This window comes from Bufo bufo, chromosome 6 (genome assembly GCF_905171765.1).
Source record: "Bufo bufo chromosome 6, aBufBuf1.1, whole genome shotgun sequence".
Lineage (NCBI taxonomy): Eukaryota > Metazoa > Chordata > Amphibia > Anura > Bufonidae > Bufo > Bufo bufo.
The window spans coordinates 251,079,436-251,105,700 of NC_053394.1; the positions used below are offsets into that span (position 1 = coordinate 251,079,436).

Below are 26,265 nucleotides of genomic sequence, written 5' to 3' on the forward strand. Positions count from 1 at the left end.
CCGTTCTGAGCTGTCTCAACCCGAACTCCAGACTGGGCTGTGAAAGGGGGAACTATTGGTGCGGCTGAAGTTGGGGGCTGCCAATCAGGGTTTGCCAGCACCTCAGGGACTCCAGGGGCTCTACGGGCCTGTCTGTGCGGTGGCTGCAACGGGGGAACTAATGCAAGTGCCACCGTACTTCACCATGTTGTACGGCAGTGCTGGTACTAGGTCCAGGATGGGCTGCGCTGCTGGTGTATGCCTCACCACGTAATCCGACAGCGCCAGCCCCACTCTGCTGCCCTTGAAGCGGATCCTGCGCAACCTGTGGTCTAGCAACACGGGGCCGGGTACGCCTGGTGGTATCAGGGACCACAACCTCCTCGTCCGAACTTTGGGTCAGACTGCCACTGCTTTCTACAGGTTCATATTCTGACCCGCTGGATTCGTCAGATGAGGGTTCCCATTCCTCATCCGACTGGGTCAGAATCCTGTAGGCCTCTTCAGAAGAATACCCCTTATTTGCCATTTGGTCAACTAAATTTAGGGGGTATTCCCTGAGACTACCCAAGAAAAAAAGCAAGCCTGTCTTACAAATGGGAGGCTAGCGAAGTACCGGAAGCCGCTGCGATTGATAAAAAATATCAAAACTGATTTTTTTTTATCGCCGCAGCGCTTGTGAAGTAATTGTGCAGTGATCAAAAAATATATTTTTTTTTGTCACTGCGGCGGGGCGGGCGTGGGTGAACACACGTGTGGGCGACCGATCAGGCCTGATCGGGCAAACACAGCGTTTTGGGTGGAGGGCGAACTAAGGTGACACTAACAATATATTTGCCGCTCAGCGGTGCAGTTATCTGTAGTAAAGGCTTTTGTGGGGTGTTTTAATTTCCTTTTTATTTATTTGATCTAACAGTATGTCAGGCAGAGAAGTGCCAGGCCCTGCACTGGGGAGTGGCAGGGGCCTAAATGTTTCTGGCGTAGGCAGAGGTTGCAGCAAAGTAAGGGGCCGTGGTAGCAGGGGTCACTTCGAGAGGCTTGAGCTGACCTGCAACTCGAGTGGTTGACTCGATATTTGACTTTGTCGCAAGTGACATCAGACACCCCCAGCGAAGAATCAGTGGGTTGGTCATACACAACTCTTAGTTGGCATGGCCCTGGAGCAGTCCCTGCGCCCTCACCTGTCCTCAATCTGCCTCTGTCCTTTTTAGTTCCCAGAGGCACAGAAGTATTGTCTACTGTGGGCTCTGCTCCCCTATACAACGAGGACGAGGTACTAGAGGAGAGTCAGCAGTTACTGCCCAGCCAAGATGTGGAGGGGACATCCGCCACTTCCTCCACTAGGCGGGCAAGTAGTGATGAGGAGAGTTGCATGGGAGCTGGTGTTGCGAGCGGTCTCCTGACCCAGAGATCGTTGAAGAGGACATCAGTGAAATGCAAACAGTAGTGATGGACAAACATCGGCCGTTATGATTCGGGAATGCGCGTTCGCGATCAAATGTTTCACAAACCGCGCATTCAAGGTGGGCCCCATTTACTTTAATGGCAGGCGAACCTGAAAAACCTTCAGGGTCATATTTGCAGCCAGCAAACACTTACTAGAAGTACATAAATAGTTGCACAACATGGACAGTGATACAGTATACCAGAGGGGGATAATTTGCAAAGATTCCCGCAAAAAATATGTATTTTAATCAGGGGCCATTTTTTGCATTTTAAAGGGAAATTCTCAAAAATGTGCCCCGCTGGAGCCTAGAAATTTTTTATTTCCCATCGATTTGATGTATACAAATGTGCAGCAATCCAAGTTTTTTTTATCCTGCAGAGTCCATAAAAAAATGCATACGTTAATGTAATTTTTTGTTTATACCATGGACCTGTATGGTAAACGTACGCCACTGTACGGCAACAGTCTGAAGCATCTGTTAACGCATACAATTTTGGTATGCATTAAATGGATGACAAAAATAGGAAGTGTACCCAGCCCTAGTGTCAGAATAAGCACCAGTACACAGCGGAGCAGCGTGACTGAGAGGGGAGGACGCCATGTTCTGGAAGAGCGCTACCTGGTCCTGGTGGTCAGGGATGAGGACTGTGTTTTCCAAGGATAATTTTTTACTGGGAAATACAGGGCACATTATAATACACTAGAATCTATAGACTATAAAGATATTAGCCCTACCACCGAATAATAATACAATTAGGTGGTGATTTAGTATATAGAAATACATCTATGTTAGGCGTATTTCTGACATCCCACTCATGCCAGGTCTGAAAAAGGATGGCGTGGGCAGGGAAAGGGAAACAGTTATGGCCATCCAGTTATTGGATACCACTGCCATACATTGACCGGATAACACCTCTGTACAGTGACAGGATAACACGGCCATACCATGACTGGATAAAAGGGTATAAGAGGTGTTGGGTTTTGCTCTGGTAGACAGGATAACAGACGCAGTATAGAGGCAATCACAAAGTTTTTAACTTAAATAGTTCAGTGTTTATTCACACAGAAGGAAAAACAAAATGATCATTCAGTCTTTGTGTTTGTTCACACCATGCAATGTCCATAGAACAAAATCTTCCACAGCAGGCTTTAGGGGACTGTTTCCCAGCATGCAGCTCTCATCCCTATAGCAAGGCACAAATTTACAGTTCCTAAAACACCGCGATCCCTGGCCCTTAATGCCAGCATTTCAAAATTACTGGCCTTTGAAATGCTGTCATTCCGTCTAGTGGAGACAGAGTTATGGCGGTGGCTGTCCCACAGTACGTCGTGCCTAGCCGCCACCACTTTTCCAGGTGAGCCATCCCTTCACTGTACAACCAAGTGGGGGACAAAATCAAGTGTGCCCTGCCAACGCCATCTGTGGCAAGGTGCACCTCACTACGGATATGTGGACCAGTAAGCACGGTCAGGGACGTTATATCTCCCTAACAGCACACTGGGTTAATGCAGTGGCGGCTGTGCCTGAGGCGGATAGCAGTTTGGCGAATATCCTTCCACCACCGAGGATTGCAGGGCACTTCAGTTTGCTTGCTTTCTTCCCCTACTCCGCTTCCTCATCCTGTACCGGCTCCTCATCCGGTCAGCGTAACACTTTCACCATGAACTTCAGCACAGCCAGGGGTAAACGACAGCAGGAAGTTTTAAAACTGAAGGACAAACTTCACACCATGCAGGAGCTGTGGTCGGGCCTTGAACAACAGACCGATGAGTGGTTGGTGCCAGTGAGCCTCAAGCCCGGCCTGGTGGTGTGCGATAATGGGCGAAATCTCGAAGCAGCTCTGGAACTAGCCGGTTTGACGCACATCCCTTGCCTGGCGCATGTGCTGAATTTGGTGGTGCAGAGATTACTTAAAAATTACACTGATATGTCAGAGCTGCTGCATAAAGTGCGGGCTGTCTGTGCACGTTTTCGGCGTTCTCACCCTGCTGCTGCTTGCCAGGTACACAATTGTCCAGCCAGGGAACAGTTCTGGAGGATGACGAGCTGGAGGATGAGGAGGAGGAGATGGAGTAGGAGAAACCATGTTCAAAGCAGGGTGGCACCCAGACCAACTCATGGCCATCACTGGTGTGTGGCTGGGCGGGGGGATACAGAGGACACAGACGAATCACCTCCCACAGATGCCAGCTTTTCTTTGCCTCTGGGCAGCCTGGCACACATGAGCGATTACATGCTGCAGTGTCTCCGCAACGACCGCCGAGTTGCCCACATTCTATCTTGTGCTGATTACTAGGTGGCCACGCTGCTGGATCCCCGTTACAAGGACAACGTACCGTCCTTAATTCCGTCACTGGAGCGTTATCGTAAGATGCGCGATACAAACGCACGCTGGAAGACGCGCTGCTGGTGGAATTCCCATCTGACAGCGGGGGCACAGTGGAAGCACAAGGCGAAGGCAGAGGAGGGGGAAGAGGTCGCCAAAGCAGCTGGGGCACCGCCAGAACCTCAGAAGGCAGGGTTAGCATGACGTTATCTGAACGTGTGTTCAGCACGGCAGGGGGCGTTATCACAGACAAGCGCAGCCGCCTGTCCACAACCAATGTGGACAAGCTGACGTTCATTGAAATGAACCAGGCATGGATCCCACAGGACTTGTCTGTACCTTGTGCAGAATAGACATGTATACCGGCCTTACCCAGCCAATTTTATACTACAGCACAATTGCTCCTTGTTGTATTTTGGATATTTCCCACTCTTTTGGAGTGTACCCTAATAAAATAAAAATAAAAATATTTAAACCAAAAACCAGTGTTGGCTACCTTGTCCTCCTCCAGCGCCGCTTCCACCTACACCACTACATCCACCGCCTCCTCAAACTCCTATTCCTTATGGACCTTCACCTTTTTTTTGTACTTATTTTATGTCATTTCACTAATCTGTCTGTTACATATTAGGGTGATATTCAGCAATTTTTGTTGTGATATGCCACTGCTATACGTAGTATACCTAGACAGGTTTTAAAAATTCACAAATTTGTTTGTTACATTTTCAGTTGAAATTCACCAATTTTTGGGGGTGATATACCACTGCTATACCTAGTAGAAAGGTAAAAGAAATATATAATTTGTCTGTTATATTTTCGGGTGAAATTCACCTATTTTTGGGTGCTATATACAAATGCTATACCTAGTAGACTTGTAAAAAAAAAAAAAAAAAAATCACAAGTTTGTCTGTTACATTTAGAGATGTCCAGAATTATTCGCCGGCGAACATAGCTTCTTCGCGTTCGCCTCGGTGGGCGAACATATGCGATGTTCCCAAATCATTAAAAATAAAAAGCTAGCATTTTGTAATTATAAAAAATACCAGAGCAATGAAGATAAGGAAATCTACAAGATTAGGCAGAGAGAGGCCAAGCAAGTTATAAGAACTTCTAAAGCGCAGGCAGAAGAAAAACTAGCTCAGTCTATGAAAAAAGGGGATAAGACATTCTTCAGATATATAAATGAAAAAAGGAAATTAAAACAAGGAATAACTAAATTAAAAACAAAGGACGGAAGGTATGTAGAAGAGAATAAAGGGCTAGCCGACTGCCTTAATGAATACTTCTGTTCAGTTTTTACAAAAGAAAAAGGAGAAGGACCTCCACTAGAAAGAATGACTAATAAATCGTTTAATGCATGTATCTTTACAGAGGAAGATGTTCTAAGTTTGCTGTCTAAGGTGAAGACAAATAAGTCACAGGGGCCTGATGAGATACACCCAAAATTATTAAAAGAGCTTAGTGGTGAGCTGGCAAAACCGTTAACAGATTTATTTAACCAATCATTAGTAACAGGAGTCGTCCCGGAAGATTGGAAATTGGCAAATGTCGTGCCCATTCACAAGAAAGGTAGTAGGGAGGAATCGAGCAACTATAGACCAGTGAGTCTGACATCAATAGTAGGCAAATTAATGGAAACCCTATTAAAGGATAGGATTGTGGAACATCTAAAATCCCATGGATTGCAAGATGAAAAACAACATGGGTTTACTTCAGGGAGATCATGTCAAACAAATCTTATAGATTTTTTTGACTGGGTGAATAAAATAATAGACGGTGGAGGTGCAGTAGACATCGCATATCTAGATTTTAGTAAGGCTTTTGACACTGTCCCACATAGAAGACTTATCAATAAACTGCAGTCATTGAGCATGGACTCCCATATTGTTGAGTGGATTAGGCAGTGGCTGAGTGACAGACAACAGAGGGTTGTAGTCAATGGAGAACATTCAAAACAAGGTCATGTTACCAGTGGGGTTCCACAGGGATCTGTACTGGGACCGATTTTGTTTAATATCTTCATAAGTGATATTGCAAAAGGCCTCGCTGGTAAGGTTTGTCTTTTTGCTGATGACACAAAGATATGTAACAGGGTTGATGTTCCTGGAGGGAAACGCCAAATGGAAAAGGATTTAGGAAAACTAGAAGAATGGTCAGAACTCTGGAAACTGAAATTTAATGTGGATAAGTGCAAGATAATGCACCTGGGGCGTAAAAACCCAAGGGCAGAATATAGAATATTTGACACAGTCCTGACCTCAGTATCTGAGGAAAGGGATTTAGGAGTAATTATTTCAGAAGACTTAAAGGTGGGAAGACAATGTAATAGAGCAGCACGAAATGCCAGCAGAATGCTTGGATGTATAGGGAGAGGTATAAGCAGTAGAAAGAGTGAAGTGCTTATGCCGCTGTACAGAACACTGGTGAGACCTCACTTGGAGTATTGTGCGCAGTACTGGAGGCCATATCTCCAGAAGGATATAGATACTCTAGAGAGAGTTCAGAGAAGAGCTACTAAACTAGTACATGGATTGCAGGATAAAACTTACCAGGAAAGGTTAAAGGACCTTAATATGTATAGCTTGGAAGAAAGAAGAGACAGAGGGGATATGATAGAAACTTTTAAATACATAAAGGGAATCAACTCGGTAAAGGAAGAGAGCATATTTAAAAGAAGAAAAACTACCACAAGAGGACACAGTTTTAAATTAGAGGGGCAAAGGTTTAAAAGTAATATAAGGAAGTATTACTTTACTGAGAGAGTAGTGGATGCATGGAATAGCCTTCCTGCAGAAGTGGTAGCTGCAAATACAGTGAAGGGGTTTAAGCATGCATGGGATAGGCATAAGGCCATCCTTCATATAAGATAGAGCCGGGGGCTATCCATAGTATTCAGTATATTGGGCAGACTAGATGGGCCAAATGGTTCTTATCTGCCGACACATTCTATGTTTCTATGTTCGGTCCGCCCCCTATTCGTCATCATTGAGTAAACTTTGACCCTGTACCTCACAGTCAGCAGACACATTCCAGTCAATCAGCATCATACCCTCCCTCCCAGACCCTCCCACCTCCTTGACAGCATCCATTTTAGATTCATTCGGAAGCTGCATTCTTAGTGAGAGGAGGGATTTAATAGGGAAATCGATAGCTAGGCTAGTGTATTCAGTGTCCTCTACAGTCCTGAAAGACTCATCTGATCTCTGCTTTTTAGGGCTAGAACATCAGTATGCTTTTTTTTTTTTTCCCCGTGTAATCTAATTGCAGTTTCCTGCCAGCGTGTGTGCCAGGCTCACAGCGTATACTGTGCCCACTTGCTAAGTGATACCACTCATATCTGGTGTCACAGTAGCTTGCATTAAAAAAAAAAAAAAAAACTTTGACTGTGAAATAATAGCAGTCAGTTGCCTTAACGTGTGTGTGTTTCAGGGCCTGCCAGTGCACAGTGTCACACCAGTGCAACTCATATCTGGTGTCACAGTAGATTACATAAAAAAATAATTTTTTATTTTTTTTTGACTGTAATAGATTGAATAGCAGTTAGTTGTCTGCAAGCGTTTGTGTCAGGCCTACAGCGTCTACTCTGCCAACTTCTGCCAGTGCACAGTGCCACAACTCATATCTGGTGTCACAGTAGCTTGCACGCATAGTACAACTAATCTAAAAAAAATGACAGGCAGAGGCAGGCCACCCCGCAGGGGCCGTCGTGGTTGTGGTGCTGTGATTCCCTTTGGCCCTAGAATAATGCCCAGTGTTCAGAGGCCACATACCCTGAACTCGAAAAGTTCTGAGGACATAGTTGACTGGCTAACACAGGACACCCAATCTTCTACAGCTTCCGCTCGGAACCTTGACGCACCATCCTCCTCCAGCTCAGCTTCGGACACCTCTCAAGTTACCACTCGACCGCCTGCCGCCACCACCAACACTAGCACCACAGCCGCTTCACTTGATCTGTCAGAGGAGTTATTTACACATCAGCTGGAAGAAATGAGTGATGCGCAACCATTATTGCCAGAGGATGTAGATAACAGGGATATGTCTCAGTCAGGCAGCATTACACACATGGACGTACGGTGTGATGATGATGATGTTGTATTCGCTGCTGCTTCCTTTGCTGGGTTGTCAGATACAAGTGAAGCGGTTGATGATGACGATGTGTCCGTGGATGTCACGTGGGTGCCTATTTTGAAAAGAAGAAGAACAAGGGGAAAGTTCAGATGGGGAGACAGAGAGGAGGAGGAGATGAGTTGGAAGCAGGGGGAGGTCAATGAGCTAGTGGCACAGTCAGACAGCATGCATCGGCACCCGGGGTCAGCCAGACAGCACGCCAATCAACGCATGCTGTTGCCACCACCAGAATGACGGCATTGCAGAGATCAGCAGTGTGGCATTTTTTTTTGTGTGTCTGCCTATGACACCAGCGATGCCATTTGCAACCTGTGCCAAAAGAAACTGAGTCGTGGGAAGTCCAAAACCAACCTAGGTACAACTGCTTTGCGAAGGCTCATGATCTCAAATCACAAACGCCTATGGGATCAACACATGAGTACAAGCAGCACACAAACTCAAAGCCGCCATCCTTCTCCTGGTCCAGCATCTTCAGCCACGTCAACCACTGCTGTCCTCCTTGCCCCCTCTCAACCATCCGCCACTCCGTCTCTCGCCTTGAGCAGTTCCTGCTCATCTGCCCACAGTCAGGTGTCTGTCAAGGACATGTTTGAGCGTAAGAAGCCAATGTCACAAAGTCACCCCCTTGCCCGGCGTCTGACAGCTGGCTTGTCGGAACTCTTAGCCCGCCAGCTTTTACCATACAAGCTGTTGGAGTCTGAGGCCTTCCAAAAATTTGTAGCTATTGGGACACCGCAGTGGAAGGTACCCGGCCGAAATTTCTTTGCAAAAAAGGCAATCCCCAACCTGTATTCGATTGTGCAAAAGGAAGTAGGGGCATGTCTGGCACACAGTGTTGGAGCAAAGGTCCATCTGATCACTGATACCTGGTCTGCAAAGCACGGTCAGGGAAGGTAAATCACGTACACTGCACATTGAGTCAACCTGCTGACGGCTGCCAAGCATGGAATGCGTGGCTCTGCAGAGGAGTTGGTGACACCGCCACGACTTGCAGGCAGGCCTGCTGCCACCTCCTCTACTACTCCTACTCCATCCTCTTCCATAACCTCCTCGGCTGAGTCCTCTTCTGCTGCTGCGTCTTGCTCCACCTCAATGGCACCCCCCTAGCTCCCCAGAGGCTATTCCACATCCCGGATACGACAGTGTCACGCCGTCTTGGGGTTGACTTGCCTGAAAGCAGAGAGTCACACCGGACCAGCACTCCTGTCCGCCCTGAACGCACAGGTGGATCAGTGGCTGACTCCGCACCAACAGGAGATCGGCAAAGTGGTGTGTGACAACGGAAGCAATTTATTGGCGGCATTGAATTTGGGCAAGTTGACACATGTGCCGTGCATGGCACATGTGTTGAATCTGATTGTACAACGCTTTGTGCATAAGTACCCAGGTTTACAGGACGTTCTCAAGCAGGCCAGGAAGGTGTGTGGCCATTTCAGGCGTTCCTACATGGCCATGGTGCACTTTTCAGATATCTAGCAGCGAAACATGCCAGTGAGGCGCTTGATTTGCGACAGCCCGACACGTTGGAATTAAACACTCCTAATGTTTGACCGCCTGCTCCAACAAGAAAAAGCTGTCAACGAGTATTTGTATGACCAGGGAGCTAGGACAGCCTCTGCGTAGCTGTGAATTTTTTTGCCACGTTACTGGACGCTTATGCGCAATGCCTGTAGGCTCATGCGTCCTTTTGAGGAGGTGACAAACCTAGTCAGTCGCACCGAAGGCACCATCAGCGACATCATCCCATTTGTTTTCTTCCTGGAGCGTGCCCTGCGAAGAGTGCTGGATCAGGCCGTAGATGAGCATGAAGAGGAAGAGTAAGATTTGTGGTCACCATTACCACCAGTAACAGCCTTATCAGCATCGCTTGCTGGACCTGCGGCAACGCTGGAAGAGGAGTGTGAGAAAGAGGAGTCACTGGAGGAATGTGGCTTTGAGGAGGAGGAGGAAGACCAACCACAGCAGGCATCTCAGGGTGCTCGTTGTCACCTATCTTGTACCCATGGTGTTGTACGTGGCGGGGGGGGGGGGGGAGAACAGACTTTCAGTGAGATCAGTGAGGACGAGGAACGGGACATGTGTAGCTCGGCATCCAACCTTGTGCAAATGGGGTCTTTCATGCTGTCGTGCCTGTTAAGGGACCCTCGTATAAAAAGGCTGAAGGAGAACGACCTGTACTGGGTGGCCACGCTACTAGACCCCCGGTATAAGCAGAAAGTGCCTGAAATGTTACCGAATTACCGCAAGTCAGAAAGGATGCAGCAGTTCCAAAATAAATTAAAAAATATGCTTTACACAGCGTATAAGGGTATTGTCACAGCACAACGGGAATCTAACAGGGGAAGAGGTGAAAGTAATCCTCCTCCTACCACGACCACGCCGGCAAGGACAGGACGCTTTACAGACGTGTTGTTGATGGAGGACATGCAGAGCTTTTTAAGTCCTACGCATCGCCACAGACCTTCGGGGTCCACCCTGAGAGAACGACTCGACCGACAGGTAGCAGACTATCTCGCCTTAACAGCAGATATCGACACTCTGAGGAGTGATGAACCCCTTGACTCCTGGGTGTGCAGGCTTGACCTGTGGCCTGAGCTATCCCAATTTGCGATAGAACTTCTGGCCTGCCCCGCTTCAAGTGTCCTGTCAGAAAGGACCTTCAGCGCAGCAGGAGGTATTGTCACTGAGAAGAGAAGTTGCCTAGGTCAAAAAAGTCTAGATTACCTCACCTTTATTAAGATGAATGAGGCATGGATCCCGAAGGGACTGACAGTGGGCGATACATTTGACTAACAAAGGCCTGGTGATGAGATGAGCTGCCTTGGGCTAAAAATGGTCCACACGCTGCTGTATTTTATCTCTGCATGCCGGATGACTTGCGTGACTTATCTGCCACCAACTAGGGTTTAAGCCGCAATGTTTTAGTGCACTTTCTGCCTGGAAAACATAAATTTTTCTGGCGCTGCTATAGCAGCGGCTGCAACAATACCTAATTTTTCAGGCAGTGGCTGCAAAAACAAAACAAAAAAAAAGGCACATACATGTGTCAATTCCCCTTCGTGATTGTTACCTTGTTGTGGTGAAGGGGCTTGCGTATCACAATGAAGCGACCACCTCTATGAGTGTGTTGGCAATGGCAATGTTGGCACACCCCAGACGATAAGGTCGTTGCTTCATTGTGAACAGACCAAAAGCGATCGGCTGGATAATTTTGCATAGAAAAAACATTAATTTTCTTTGTGATCATCTAAGGTGATCATTAAAGCCTACTAGGCCAACAATGGGCCCACACTGCAAAATCACTGTTTTCTGGGTCACTTAACTGTCACTAAACTACCTCAGCACGACCATAGACTTTCAAAAAACCCCATCGCCTGCAATCTCCCAAACGTGCGCACAAGCACAGTCATCACTACACCAAGATTGACACATAGAGGAATAAAATTTGTCATGAGTGTATCAACTATTGACAACTCTTTGCGGTTGTCTACAATCTATTCCGTACACGTCCCCTGATAGGGGACGTAACAGGGATTAAACTGATACGAATAGTACTACTTAAAATACTCCACTCATATCTGGTGGCACAGTACATTGTAAGGCGTACGCGCAGTGCCCCAAATTGGAAGTAAGAGGACCGACCAAGCATCTTTTTCCATCTCCCGGTTCCTAAAATCTATTCCATACACCGGCCCCTGATAGGGGACAAAACAGAGATTAAACTGTTAAGAACAGATTTTTTTTAATAAAAAAAAAAGGAGGACAGCCTCTGCGGAGCTGGGTATTTTTTGGCCGCGTTACTGAACGCTGATGCACAATGGCTGTAGGCTCATGCGTCCTTTTGCGGAGGTGACAAACCTGGTCAGTCAAACCCAAGGCAACATCATCGTCCTAATCCTATATGCATTTTTTCTGGAGCGTGCCCTGCGAAGAGTGCTGGATCAGGCCGTAGATGAGCATGAAGAGGAAGAGTTGTGGTCTCCATCACCACCAGAAGCAGCCTTGTCGTCGTCGATTGCTGGACCTGCGGAAATGCAGAGAGAGAAGTCTGAAGAAGAGGAGTCAGAGGAGGAAGGTGGCTTTGAGGAGGTGGAAGACCAACCACAGCAGGCGTCCCAGGGGGCTTGTTGTCAACTTTCAGGCACCCTTGGTGTTGTACGTGGCTGGGTGGAAAGAGACCGTCAATGACGTCAGTGAGGACAAGGAACGGGACATGGCTAGCTTGGTATCCAACCTTGTGCAAATGGGGAGTTTGCGGTTGTGCAAATGGTCTGTTTGCGGTGCGTTAAAAGGGGAGTTTGGTCTGTCACTGTGAAGCGTGCGTAACCCTTACACTACCTGATCGATACAACATCATACCTGATCGTATACACCCACTGGATGTTTTAAAGCCCGTTATTCCAAACAATTTAGTAATATTAGGTGATTTATGCCCTTTATGGATTAAAACCCGACTCTGCGTCAACTACGTAATTTTCCATGGGAGTTTTGCCATGGATCCCCCTCCGGCATGCCACAGTCCAGGTGTTAGTCCCCTTGAAACAACTTTTCCATTACTATTGTGGCCAGAAAGAGTCCCTGTGGGTATTAAAATTCGCCTGCCTATTGAAGTCTATGGCGGTTCGCCCGGTTGCAAAAATTTGTGTTCGCCGTTCGCGAACGGAAAATTTTATGTTCGCGATATCTCTAATTGCCAGCAATTCCTTAGGATTCGATTCATGTGGTTACTGAAATAAAGTAACTGAAAAATCGCGAATATCGGCACTTTGAGAATTCGCGAATATTTAGAATATAGCGCTAAATTCTAATATTTGTGTTTTTGTTTTCACAGTACACATGATCCCTCCCTGCTTCTAGCTTGTGGGCCAATGAGAAGGCTGCAAGAGCTTAGCAACTTCCCTAGCAACCAATTGGATAGTTGCCTACCCCTTACTTTATAAGAGAACCTCCCCACAGCCATTTTGTGCGGTTTCATGCAGTTGTGAGAGAGAGAGGAGTGTGATCTTTGTGCTGTGCTGAATTCCTATGACTTCTGATACCTCATATATATAATCCAGATAGTGTTAGATAGTGTAGGTTAGTGAGTCAACAGTGTAGCTGATAGGGTCCAGTGTAGGGTGTTAGGTACATTAGTTAGGTAGCTCATATATATAACCCAGATAGTTAGTGTTAGATAGTAAGTGTAGGTTAGTGATTAGTGTCAGTGTCTGTTGTCTATCAAAAAAAAGGCTTTTTCTGTGTTCTAGGGTTAGTGTTTTAGGGTTTAGTGTGGGTTCTGCTTAGTGTCAGAGTCTTCTTTCTGTGAAAAAAATAAATAAAAAAAAGCCAAAGAAAAAATATGTTTTAGGGTTTCGTGTATATATTTTTTTTATTTTTTTTCCCCAACCCAATAAAGTTTGCCCAAATTCCCTTATTATTGTCCTATATATTTTTTGTATATAAAAACACAATGAGTGAATGTGGGCGTGCCAGAAGCAGTTGTGGTAGGGGAGTTGGTTCCAGTGCTGGAACGGTGGTCGGGCGGGCGCAGGTGGCAGGGGCGTCCGCCTCATACGTGATTTTTTTTGGGTGTGGCAGCCGCCTCATTTCATCTCAAGACACGGAGGCAGTGGCATGGAGTCCTCTGCCCCGGCACTCAGCAGCAGCAGCTCTCCGCCTCCTGCAGGACTAGCCCTCAGCCCCCAAGAATCAACCCTGATGCTGTTTGACAGCGACAGTGAGAGGGACATCCTGGGGGTGGTAATGTAGGAGAGTGAGCTAGAGCTTGGTCTGGATGCTCAGAACCTTTTGGAAGGGATGGAGGAGGAGGAGGGGGTACGGCCCATCAGTACCACAGTGACATCCCTTCCAACTGGTGCGGGTGGTTTCAGCCACAGAGCCCCCGCCCCTAGTCAGCGAGGAGACAGCGGAGCCAGGTCAGGGCCTCCACGTCTGCAGTTCCCCTCAGTCAACCACTGGTCAACCTTGGGTTTGACATAACAGGGGATGAAGAGGAGGGTGACTTAGAATGGGTGCCACCTCCCTTGTCAGGTGAAAGCAGCACTGATGAGGAAGGTAGGCACCCGAGGCAAATGGTGAGGCAGGTCACCAGGGATCCCAGTGGCAGGGGCTCTACTGTAATGGCAGCAGGAGGCGGCAGCAGGTGCTGCCTCCACCTGTGCGCACCGAGCCCGAACAGGTGCAAGCCAGCACCACCCCATCTGAAAAGAGGTCAGTGTGTAATTCGCCTGTTTCGGCTTACTTCATGGAGGGAGGTCTGTTGCTTGGCTGCGCACCACAGCCCTTACCCAGCATCTGAGAGTCAACCACTGGCAAGAGTGTGAACAGATGCAGGGTGGTCGCAGCAGTGCGCAGGGGACAGCAGCTCCTGCCACTGTCCTGCAGCCACCCCACCCCCTTACAACAATCCATTCCCACTTCCACTCCTAGAGGTAATGTTACCAGCAGCCAGAACTCTGCCTCCTCTCCACCCTCATCTATCGCCTCCACTGCCATCCGGTGCCAGCCGTCTGTTGCCGATGCATTTGAACACACCGCGCCCAACACCCCCTGTGACCGACGCGTCCGTTCACTCAATGGGCTCCTGGAAAAGGTTATCACCAAACATCTGCTGCCCTTTAATAATGTGGACTGCAATCCATTTCGGCAGATGTTGGAGCAGTCCTAACCCAGACGGCGTGTCCCCAGCCACCATTTTTTTGCCAGGACCGGCGTCCCTGCCCTACCCCAGCACATTGTGCAGAATGTATCCCTGTCGCTGGATCACGCTGTCAGCAACAGGGTGCATCTGACGATGGATGCCTTGACCAGCAGACATGGGCAGGGACAATACATCAGTTTTACAGCCCATTTGGTGTCTCTCCGAGGCGCCGGGGAGGGATCATCAGATGTGGCGCATCTCAGTTTGTGGTGCCGCCCCAGGCTGTCCAGGGGAGAACTGCAGCTCTCCCTCAAGCCACTGCCATTGCTGCTGAGCCCCCCAGCAAGTGTCCCTGTAGCTACGCAAGTGTGGGGCACGTCCACTGCCAGGCAGTGCTCCAGCTTGTGAGCTTAGGGGAACAGAGACACACTGGAACTGATGTTCTGACCACCCTCCAGGCTCAGGTCCACAAGTGACTGACACCCCGAAGGCTCCAGGCAGGTATGGTTGTCTGTGACATCGGCAGCAACCTCCTCGCCGCCCTCCATGCTGGCAGTCTAACACACGTTAATTATTAGTGCAACCTGCGCTAAATTGCGTGGAATTGTTAGAGACCCAAAAGTCCTTTTAAGGACTATAGTTGTATCTGTCACGATCAGTGTTGGGGGAAACTCCACACTGAACACAGGAGGGAAGGGGAACAGGAACTGGGCCTGGAAACTAGGGAAGGAACAGGTCACCTCCTAAACAACCCTAATCGAGGCCCTAACTACCTATCAATATGAATAGACTTTGAAGGTAGGAATATTCATAAGCTGTATATCTAGGCCCTTATATCCCTATAAAGCCCTGGAATGAGGTTAGGACCAGAGACAACTCATTCCTCCCCAGATGGACAAATGGAAGTCTCTGTCTCAGGCCCAGATACAAATAACAGGAAATATAACAAACAATACAATAAGAAAAGACAAGACTTAGCTAAAAGTAGAAAACTGGCAACTACAGAAACACAGAGTACAACCGATCAGCTAGTTAGAAGACAGGAAGAAAATCTTTAAACCGCACCTCCAAGAGTGAGAAGCAGCTACTTATGGGAAAGGTAAATTACCAACAAGCAACACCTGAAGCAAGGGGTGTGGGATTCACTAAAACAAAGACACAATTTCCAGTCTCTCCGATTTCCTGGTACCTGCCACGAGAACGTCTGTGACAGTACCCCCCCTTCTACGGGTGGACCGACCTTATCCGGGTGATATTTATGAAAGGCATTCACTAAACGTTTAGCATCAACGTCGGATGCCGTAACCCACATCCTCTCCTCCGGTCCATAACCTCTCCAGTGGACAAGATATTGAAGGGATCCACGGAGAACTCGAGAGTCAACTATTTTTGTGATTTTGAATTCCAAATTACCGTCCACCATGACCGGAGTGAGTGGCAAGGAAGATGGCTGTAACGGGACCACATATTTTTTCAACAAAGACCTATGGAACCCATTATGAATTTTCAGGGCCTGAGGAAGCTCAAGACAAAAAGCTACAGGATTAATAATGGCCGTGATCTTATGTGGGCCGATAAACCTTGGACCCAACTTCCAGGAAGGTACCTTCAACTTAATTTTTCTTGTGGACAGCCACACAGAATCACCCACACTTAGATCCGGACCATTTATACGTTTCCTGTCAGCCACACGTTTATATTTGTTGCCCATATTTTTCAAGTTATTTAGAATTTTTCGGCATATCGATGACAATGATGACAAAAAAAAATCTTAATCAGGGATACCAGAAGTATTAGAACCAGAAAATGTGCCAAACTGCGGGTGAAACCCATAGGCCCCAAAAAACAGCGACTCACCATTGGACTCCTGACTAAGATTTTTTATAGTAAACTCTGCCAAAGACAAAAAGGAAGACCACTCCTCCTGGTTCTCAAATACAAAACATCTCAAGTAAGACTCTGATTAGAGTGCTTCATCTGTCCATTCGACTGAAGATAAAAAGCCGAAAAAAAAGGACATTTGAATTCCCAGACGAGTACAGAACGCCTTCTAGTACCTGGAAACAAAGTGCCGCGATCCGAGACTACATCAGAGGGAATGCCATGGAGTTTCACAATGTTGTCAACGAATACCTGTGCAAGGGTTTTAGCATGAGGTAGGCCTGGTAATTCAATAAAATGTACTATTTTACTAAAGAGATCAACTACCACCAGAATAACTGTCTTTCCTCAAGAATTAGGTAGATCAGTGATAAAGTGCATGGATACATGAGTCAATGGTCTGGATGAAATGGGTAAGGGAAGTAAAGATCCAGAAGGTTGAGTATGTGTCACACAGGTAGTACAGGCTGACACAGTCCTTCACACACTTACGCCACCCCGGCCACCAGAATCTACGAGATATGAGGCTGGCAGTTGACCTACTCCCAGGGTGTCCTGTAAGAACCGTACAATAATGTTCCTCCCGGTGCTTCTCACTGAGCCTCTAACACCTTGCAACGCCGAATCAGACCATACATCTGACATCTGTCCCTTTCTTAGTCATGTCCGTTAAGGGTTTTACTATTGTCGAATAATTCTTAATACATTTTTGGTAATAGTTGGTAACTCCTAAAAACCGCATAAGAGCCTTCAGATTTTTGGGTCGATCCCAGTCCAATACAGCATGGACTTTCTCAGGATCCATTCAAAAACCCGAAGATGACAGCAGGTAGCCCAAGAACTGCACCTCTTTTACCACAAAACCATACTTCTCTAATTTTGCAAACAATTTATTATCCCTTAGGATCTGTAACACCTGTTTCACATGATTCTGATGTGTTTCCATGTCAGGAGAATAAATAAGAATGTCATCCAAATACACGATCACAAACCTCCTCACCAGGTGATGAAAGATGTCATTCACAAAATGTTGAAAGACAACCGGGGCATTGGTCAACCCGAAAGGCATGACCAGGTTCTCAAACTGCCCCTCAGGAGTATAAAAGCAGTCTTCCATTCATCCCCTTCCTTGATCCTAACCATATTATATGCCTCCCTTAAGTCCAACTTGGAGAACACCTTCGCACCAATAATCTGGTTAAACAAATTGGGAATCAAAGGAAGAGGGTAAGGATCACGGATAGTAATCTGATTGAGTTCACGAAAATCCAGACATGGCCGAAGACCTCCATCTTTTTTTTTTTTTTTACAAAATAGAACCCTGCAGCCACTGCAGACTTGGAAGGTCTTATGTGCCCTTTATTCAAACTCTCGGCAATATATTCTCTCATGGCTTGCCTTTCAGGTTCAGTAAGATTATACAACCTAGAATTAGGCAATTTAGCCCCGGGAATAAGATCGACAGGGCAATCATATTCCCAATGGGAAGGTAAATCCTGACATCCACTCTCAGAAAACACATTGGCAAACTCTGCTCTAAAAGAGGGTTCAGCCTGAGGTGGATTTTAGAATTGCAAACACTTGAACCCAGGGGACTTAATAGGGAATTTAGGATTGGCCCACTCTACTGAGCTGTGCGGACTCCTCACTGGTTTATGAATACTGTACCTCATCCATGGATAGGATGTAGGTTTTTAATTAAGTTTTGTACCCAACCAATTGGCTGCGATGTATTATCTTATATTTATCTTTTTTTATCTTTCACAGAAACTGCATTGTTGATGGGACCTGGGGACATGAATTAAGAAGAGACCGAGTTGTTGGAAATCTACACGGCAGCTATCTTGCTCATATCTAGGAATAAACATTTGGATACCTCGACTGGCCACCTCTCTGTGACCCTTAGGTGAGGGCGATCATTTAGCATGGAGAAAATAGGGTTCCAACGGGGTCTAGGGTAAGCTAGGAACTAATTGTTCTTTTAAATGTGGTTTCTGCAATTTATGCCTTGATTTAGGGATCAGGGTTATGGTACATTAACAAAGTAAGCTTCTAACAAAAGGGCTGGCTTGAATGGGACGGCTTGGTTGGGGTGATGGGGATCAGCCCGGGAACAGGGGATTCAACTACCCGACTAAGCCTGTCAGTTGTGGTTGGAAAAGAGGAGGATACACCCACCTCGAACTGAAAGTTGGGTGTCTGTGGTGGGTACGTCTACCCAATACGTTTCATGTGGGAAGATGTGCCGTCAATAAAGACACTAGAGCAGTTTTGTGAGGGAGAGGAGGGTGATGACCCGCACTGGAACGGGGGGTGTATGACCTATGGACGATATGGCTCCTTTTTCCCTCCCCAATAAATTGGATACATGAGCCCAATAACCATTAAGCTGAATTAGGTACTTTACCCTGAAATCATGGCATTTTAGTGGATTCCATATTTATGTTTGATAAAAGTTTTCTTTATAAAGATATGTAAAGAGAATATTTTTTATAAATATGCTACCCTTGGACCCTGTGAGCGATAGGCTAGGTTACCCCCGCCGACATGGATGTCAGATTTAACGGATGTGGCCAGTTGAGATATCTATAGTATAAAAGAGAATGAATGAATGATATTAGGGTTGTTTTACTGTGTTGCCATGACGCAGATTGGGGACGCACAGTGCGAGAGCAGGGAGCCTGACGTCAGATCCGACCGCTGTCTGTGTTAGGCACGCAGGCGCACTATGCATGTGGTGATGCGGGGTTCTTTGGCGTCCGGTCTCCATGGTTCCCGCAGAGTGCACTCCACGCAGGCGCAAGTAAACAACGTATCCCGTAGATCAGGGGTGGGGAACCTGCGGCCCGCGGGCCGCTTGCGGCCCGCGAAGTCATTCAATCCGGCCCCCCATGCGATTGTAAAACACCGCCGCCGATTGTCACTATGGAGCGGAGTAAATGTATTGCTAAACACACTGACAATGAATGGATGATCATGGCGATCATTCACTCATTGTCCGTGTGTTTAGCAATACATTTACTCTGCTCCTGCGGCCCGCCCCTGTTAGCCGGCGCCAGCCAATAGCATTTACTCTGCTCCTGCGGCACTCCCCTGTTAGCCGGCGCCAGCCTCCAGCTATTGCACTGCAGCTAAGATGCTTCCCTAGGTTTACAGCCCCGCCCGCCGTGAGTGACGTCACGCCGCCGGGCGGGGATCACCATTCATGCTGGCTGGGATGACACTGATGGGAGGAGCATAGAGAGGACGAGCCAGCGCCACCGACGAGGAACCATTTCCAGCAGCAAGTAAGGCAGCCAGACAGCATCATGAAATACAGCAAATTTTTTTAATATGCAGCATAGCGGCGGGGGGAGGGGGGTAAATGTCCTGCACAGTGCACAGGACATTAATACATAAGTTACCATGACCAGTGCAGGACATTTACCCCCTCCCCCCATGCTGCATATTAAAAAAAAATCACAATGTCATTAGGGGAAAGTTCTTATCTTTATTCAGCAGTTCTGAGTCCCGACAATCTAATCTCCCCACGTCCTCTTCTATACAGATACCCTGGCTGAGTAATGTAATTACTGAGAACCTCTGCACAAGGATTACTCCGCCTGAGCCCGAAAACCATCAAATAGTCCCTGCAGAGTAATCCTTGTGCTGCTGATCCCGGCAATTACATTACTCAGTGTATTTGTATAGAAGAGGACATTGGGGCTCAGATTAAATTGTCCGAACTGCTGTATAAGGATAAGAACTTTCCCCTACCAACTTTAACTACTAGTGTTCCTCCACCAGCTAAGCCACAGTACAGTTTGAATCATGTGTCCGGGTTGAAGGCGGAAGGAGACCCGGACACATGATTCAAACCCTGTACAGTCCGGGTCAATCCCGTACAGGTGGCAACCCTAGGTAAATGTCCTGCATCGGTCAATGGTCATGGTAACTCATGTATTAATGTCCTGCACAGTGCAGGGTGCTGTGTAATGTAAAGGGGTCCAGTGATGCAGGGTGCTGTGTATTGTAAAGGGTCCAGTGATGCAGGGCGCTGTGTAATGTAAAGGGGTCCAGAGGTACAGGGTGCTGTGTAATGTAAAGGGGTCCAGTGATGCAGGGTGCTGTGTATTGTAAAGGGTCCAGTGATGCAGGGCGCTGTGTAATGTAAAGGGGTCCAGAGGTACAGGGTGCTGTGTAATGTAAAGGGGTCCAGTGATGCAGGGTGCTGTGTATTGTAAAGGGTCCAGTGATGCAGGGCGCTGTGTAATGTAAAGGGGTCCAGAGGTACAGGGTGCTGTGTAATGTAAAGGGGTCCAGTGATGCAGGGTGCTGTCTATTGTAAAGGGTCCAGTGATGCAGGGCGCTGTGTAATGTAAAGGGGTCCAGTGATGCAGGGTGCTGTGTAATATAAAGGGGTCCAGTGATGCAGGGCGCTGTGTAATGTAAAGGGGTCCAGTGATGCAGGGTGCTGTGTAATGTAAAGGGGTCCAGTGATGCAGGGTGCTGTTCTTTATTTGTAAAAATTGAGTATATAAATAAAGATTATACAAAAAAAATGTTTGACCAAATAATAACAGGCTAATTTTTAAGTTGATCATTTTGTATGGCCCCCGAATGATGTTACAAAAATCCAAATGGCCCTTGGCAGAAAAAAGGTTCCCCACCCCTGCCGTAGATGGTAGCGCGCATGCGCATTGGACATAGAGGAACGCAGAGCGGAGCATATGATTTACTGCCGGACTTATGCTAAATGGACGGTCTACTCAGTGAAATGTACCCCAGGTTCCCATCGAACACTGCAGTAAGTAATTGTTTATGTTTTTTAAATTATAAATCACATTTGGAAAAACCGGAATTAGACTTACCGGTAATTCAGTTTCCATGAAATCACCATGACGGCCACAATGACGGCCACAAGGAGATTGACCCAGAGAAGAGGTTAAATTGCCCCCTCCCACCACCACACCTCAGTGTTCCAAAGATATCAAGTGCCAGAAGTGTATTAGTATTTCCCAGTATTACATCATACCAGAAAAATACCGGTGAAAGAACTTCAAACAAAAGAAAGGGAGGGAATATATGGGCCGTTATGGTGATTTCATGAAAACTGAATTACCGGTAAGTCAAATTCCGGTTTTCCCATATCATCACCATGATGGCCACAAGGAGAGTTATAAAATTATTTTTTATGGGTGGGGGCAACCGCTTGAAGAACCTTCCGACCAAAGGAGAGGCCAGAGGTTCCAGATAAATCTAAACGGTAATGTTTCAGAAATGTGTGAATACTAGACCAGGAGGCGGCTCTGCATATATCATCCAGGGAGGCCCCTGCTCTTTCAGCAAAAGTAGTGGAGACAGCTCTGGTAGAATGTGCCCTAATATTGGAAGGAGGATCCAAATTTTGATTCTTATAGCATAGGGTAATAGTGTCCTTTATCCATCTTGCAATGGAGGATTTTGAGACCCTGGATCCCTTATTTTTTCCAGCAAATTGGACAAGTAGGCTGTCAGACTTCCTGAAGTCCTTAGTGGCTTCTAAGTATCTAAGGACTGTACGCCTAACATCAAGGGAATGAAATTTCTCCTCTTCCTGATCCTTAGGATTGTTGAAAAAGGATGGAAGGAAGATCTCTTGGCCTCTGTTGCGGTCCGAGGCTACCTTTGGCAGGAAACCTGGGTCTAATTTAAGCACAATCTTATCATCAGTGATGGCAAGGTATGGTTCCCGAATAGAGAGGGCTTGGATCTCTCCTAATCTTTTAGCAGAGGTGATTGCTATAAGAAAAGCGGTCTTGAATGAAAGTAATTTAATTGAACAGTTCTCTAACGACTCAAATGGGGAACACATAAGGTTGTTGAGTACTAGATTTAAGTCCCAGGTCGGGGTTCGGGACCTTAAGGTGGGTCTAAGTCTACGGGCAGCTCTTATAAATCGTTTGATCCATCTATGGTCTGCCAGGTCGGCATCAAAGAAGGCGCTTAATGCAGAAATTTGAACCTTTAAGGTGGATGGAGAGAGGCCTATATCCAGACCCTTCTGTAGAAATTCCAGAATCTTTTGAATGTTAGGCCCTTCAAGATTTGGATTCTTTTCACCTGACCATGAACAGAACCTTTTCCAGATCTTCAAGTATATCGCAGATGTCACTTTTTTCCTAGAGCATCTCAGGGTGGCTATAACCTTGTCCGACAGGCCTTGAGATTTTAAGAGGGAGACCTCAGGATCCAAGCCGTGAGCTTCAGGAACTCCGGATGAGGATGAAGCAAAGGATCCTGGTATAGGATGTCCCTTCTGAGTGGGAGTCTCACTGGTTCGTCTATTGCCAGTTTTAGGAGCGGAGCGAACCAACTCCTTTTTGGCCAGAACGGGGTGATCAATATTACTGTGGTTCTTCCTTCCAGAATCTTCTGAATGACCCTCGGGATGAGAGGCAAAGGAGGGAATGTGTACACTAGATCCCAACACCATCTTAGGGAGAAAGCATCTATGCTCCAGGGATGATCTCCCGCATTTAGGGACCAGAATGTTTGTACCTTCGTATTCCTTTTTGATGCAAACAGGTCTATTGTAGGAAGCCCACATTTCTGGGTTAGCATATTGAAGACCTCTAGATTCAGAGCCCACTCTGTATGATCTATTATCTGTCTGCTTAAAAAGTCCGCTTCTAGATTTTGGGATCCCTTCAGGTGCATTGCTGAGATGGATCTTAGCTCTTTCTCTGCAAAGGAGAAAATTTCCTCTGAGATGTTCTGGAGTCTCCTTGATCGAGTACCTCCCTGGTGTTTCAAGTAAGAGACCACGGTCGTGTTGTCTGATAGGATATTCACGTGCTGTTTCCTTATCAGCTGTTTGGCTGAAAGTAGAGCTTCCCTTACCGCATACAGCTCCCTGAAGTTTGAAGATTGGACAGCTATGAGATGCTTCCAAGTTCCCTGGAAATAAGCTCTGTCGATTTCCGCTCCCCATCCAGATCTGCTGGCATCTGTGAAGATCGTAATTGAAGGCGATTTTATCCATGGAACCCCCTGGGAAAGATTCTTCTCCTTTGTCCACCATGAGAGAGATATCTTTACTGACCCTGGAATCCAAAGCTTGGAGTCCAGAGAACCCTTCTTCTTGTTCCAGTGGGACAATAGCCAGTTCTGTATTACTCGACAGTGAGCCTGCGCCCACTCGACAGAAGGTATACAGGAGGTTAGGAGGCCGAGAAGGCTCATTGCTTCCCTCACTGAGCATTTCTTCCGGTGTTGGAAGTGTCTCACCTTGTTTACCAGGGACTGGATCTTGATCTGTGGTAGGAAGGTCGATTGTGTTAGGGAGTCTAGTGTAACCCCTAGGAACCTCACCTTCGTGGATGGTACTAACATTGACTTGGGTTCGTTCACTATCCATCCTAGCTGTGACAGGCGGGATAAAAATATTTCCAAGTCCGACAGTAGGAGCTCTTTTGAGTCTGCTATAATTAAAAAGTCGTCCAGGCACTATATTTAACCCTTCCTGTCTGAGTGGGGCTATCATTTCTATCACCAGTTTGGTGAACAGCCTTGGTGCGACTGAAATCCCGAAGGGTAACGCTATGAATTGGAAGTGGAGAATCCGATTGGAAGGGTCTAGGACAGTGGTGGGCAACCTTTTTTGTCAACTGAGCCAAATATCGCCAAAACCACGATTGGAATTTCTTTCGAGAGCCACATTTTTAAAACCTAAAATATTGCATCAACAGTACCAGTGAGGACTATTAGGCTCATGCACACGACCGTGTGCCCGCAAAAAAGTAGCGCATGCTGAAGTGAATGGGTCCATGATGCGTGCTGCACACGGCCGTGTGCAGCCCGCATCAAGGACCCATTCACTTCAATGGGTCCAGGATCCGGGCGCATGCACTACTTTTTTGCGGTGCGGAGGCACAGCCAGAAGCACCACGGAAGCACACTGTAGCAGTCATATCCCGGATCATGGACCCATTCACTTCAGCATGCGCTACTTTTTTGCGGTGCGGGCAGTCGGATGCGGATCGCGAACCCCATTAAAGTGAATGGGTCCGCGATCCTCATGCAGCTGCCCCATGGTCTGTGTCCGTGCATTGCGGACCGCTATTTGCGGTCCGCAGCACAGGCACGGCGCCCTTACATTCGTGGGCATGAGCCCAGAGTGTGTTTTTGAATACTTTTATATGTACTTTCTTTTATTTGGATCTTGATTATTATTTCATTTTATCTTTATAATTTTTTACTTTTCTTAAACTTGTCTGCAGATGTGGATGTAATGTGGATGACGCACTTATGGGGGATATCTGTGGATGACGCACTTATGGGGGATATCTGTGGATGACGCACTTATGGGGGATATCTGTGGATGACGCACTTATGGGGGATATCTGTGGATGACGCACTTATGGGGGATATCTGTGGATGACACATATATAGCATAAGATGCTATATATGTGTCATCCACAGATATCCCCCATAAGTGCCCTCCACAGATATCCCCCATAAGTGAGCCATCCACAGATATCCCCCATAAGTGCCTTCCAGTAAGTAATGTATTAGTGAGGGGAAGGAAGGGGGCAGGGACACTTGCGGCGGGGCCGGTGCAGTGCACACACCGGGGGCAGCTCCTACCTTTCTGCTGCAGGACATTTCGTTCCTCCTGAGCGGCGGCCTCTTCACCACTCCACCCCTCCTCACAGTGGGCAGCCGAACTAGAGCCGCGCTGCCCGCCCTTCTGCTGCTGTGCGCAGCGTGACATCTCTCCCTCCGTCATGCGCCTCCTGCCCCGCCTGCCTGCTTCATTCATAAAGTGGAAGGAGCAGACAGACGGGGCAGCAGGCGCATGACAGACAATTTACAAGCAGCTTGAGTGGCGCGATATGGCTGTGCGGCCGCCCACCCGCCAGCCCGAACCAAAGAGCCGCAGTAAAGGATCAAAAGAGCCGCATGTGGCTCGCGAGCCGCGGCTTGCCGACCACTGGTCTAGGATCGCAAACCTTAGGTATTTCTGGTGATCTGGGTGAATGGGGACATGCAGATAAGCGTCTTTCAGGTCGACCGAGCACATAAATGCTCCTAGCTTTATTAAAGGTACTATGGATTTCAGAGACTCCATCTTGAACTTCCTGTAAAGAATAAACTTGTTCAGTTGTTTCAGGTTTATAATAGTCCGAAAGTCTCCTTCCTTCTTTCTTACTAAAAATAGGGTTGAATAGTACCCTCAACCTCTTTGAGACGTGGAAACTGGGATTACTGCTCCCTTCTTCACCAGGTCCTGGACCCCCTGGAAAATATTCATGTTGGAGGATCTGGCAGGCATCCTTGTGACGGCAAATCTTGGAGGGGGGAGAGAGGTGAATTCGATCTTGTAACCTTGCCGAATGATATCCAAGGCCCAGGGATTTTTTGATGTTAGTGCCCATGGACCTAGGAAATCCTTCAGTCTCCCCCCTACAATGGCGTCATTGTTTATCTTCAAATTTAGATTGGGGCTTAAGAAGGAAACCTCTTCCTCTACCCCCCTTGGGATAGGCCTGACTTGCCTTTCCCCCTAACAGCCTTATTCTGTCCACCGTATGACCGAAAGGACTGGTTCCTTCTAAAGGACTTTTCCTCAGGGAATCCTTTTTTCTTATCAGCCGCTTTCTCAAGTATCTTGTCTAGGACCGGACCGAATACATACTCTCCTGAAAAGGGGATAGATACTAACTTCTGTTTAGAAATTCTATCACTCGACCATGACTTCATCCATAAAGCCTGACGAGCCGCATTGGAAAGTCCAGCCTCCTTAGCACAGAATCTAATAGATTAAGCCGAGGCGTCTGCCAGGAATCCTGTAGCTGACTTAAGTAGCGGGATGGACTGCAGGATTTCTTCCCTAGAAG

General features: G+C 47.2%; 1 pseudogene; it reads right to left on the reverse strand.

Moving 5' to 3' along the window:
• Nucleotides 1-11,468: 11,468 nt before the first annotated feature.
• LOC121006645 lies at nucleotides 11,469-11,646 on the reverse strand (annotated as a pseudogene).
• Nucleotides 11,647-26,265: the final 14,619 nt, after the last annotated feature.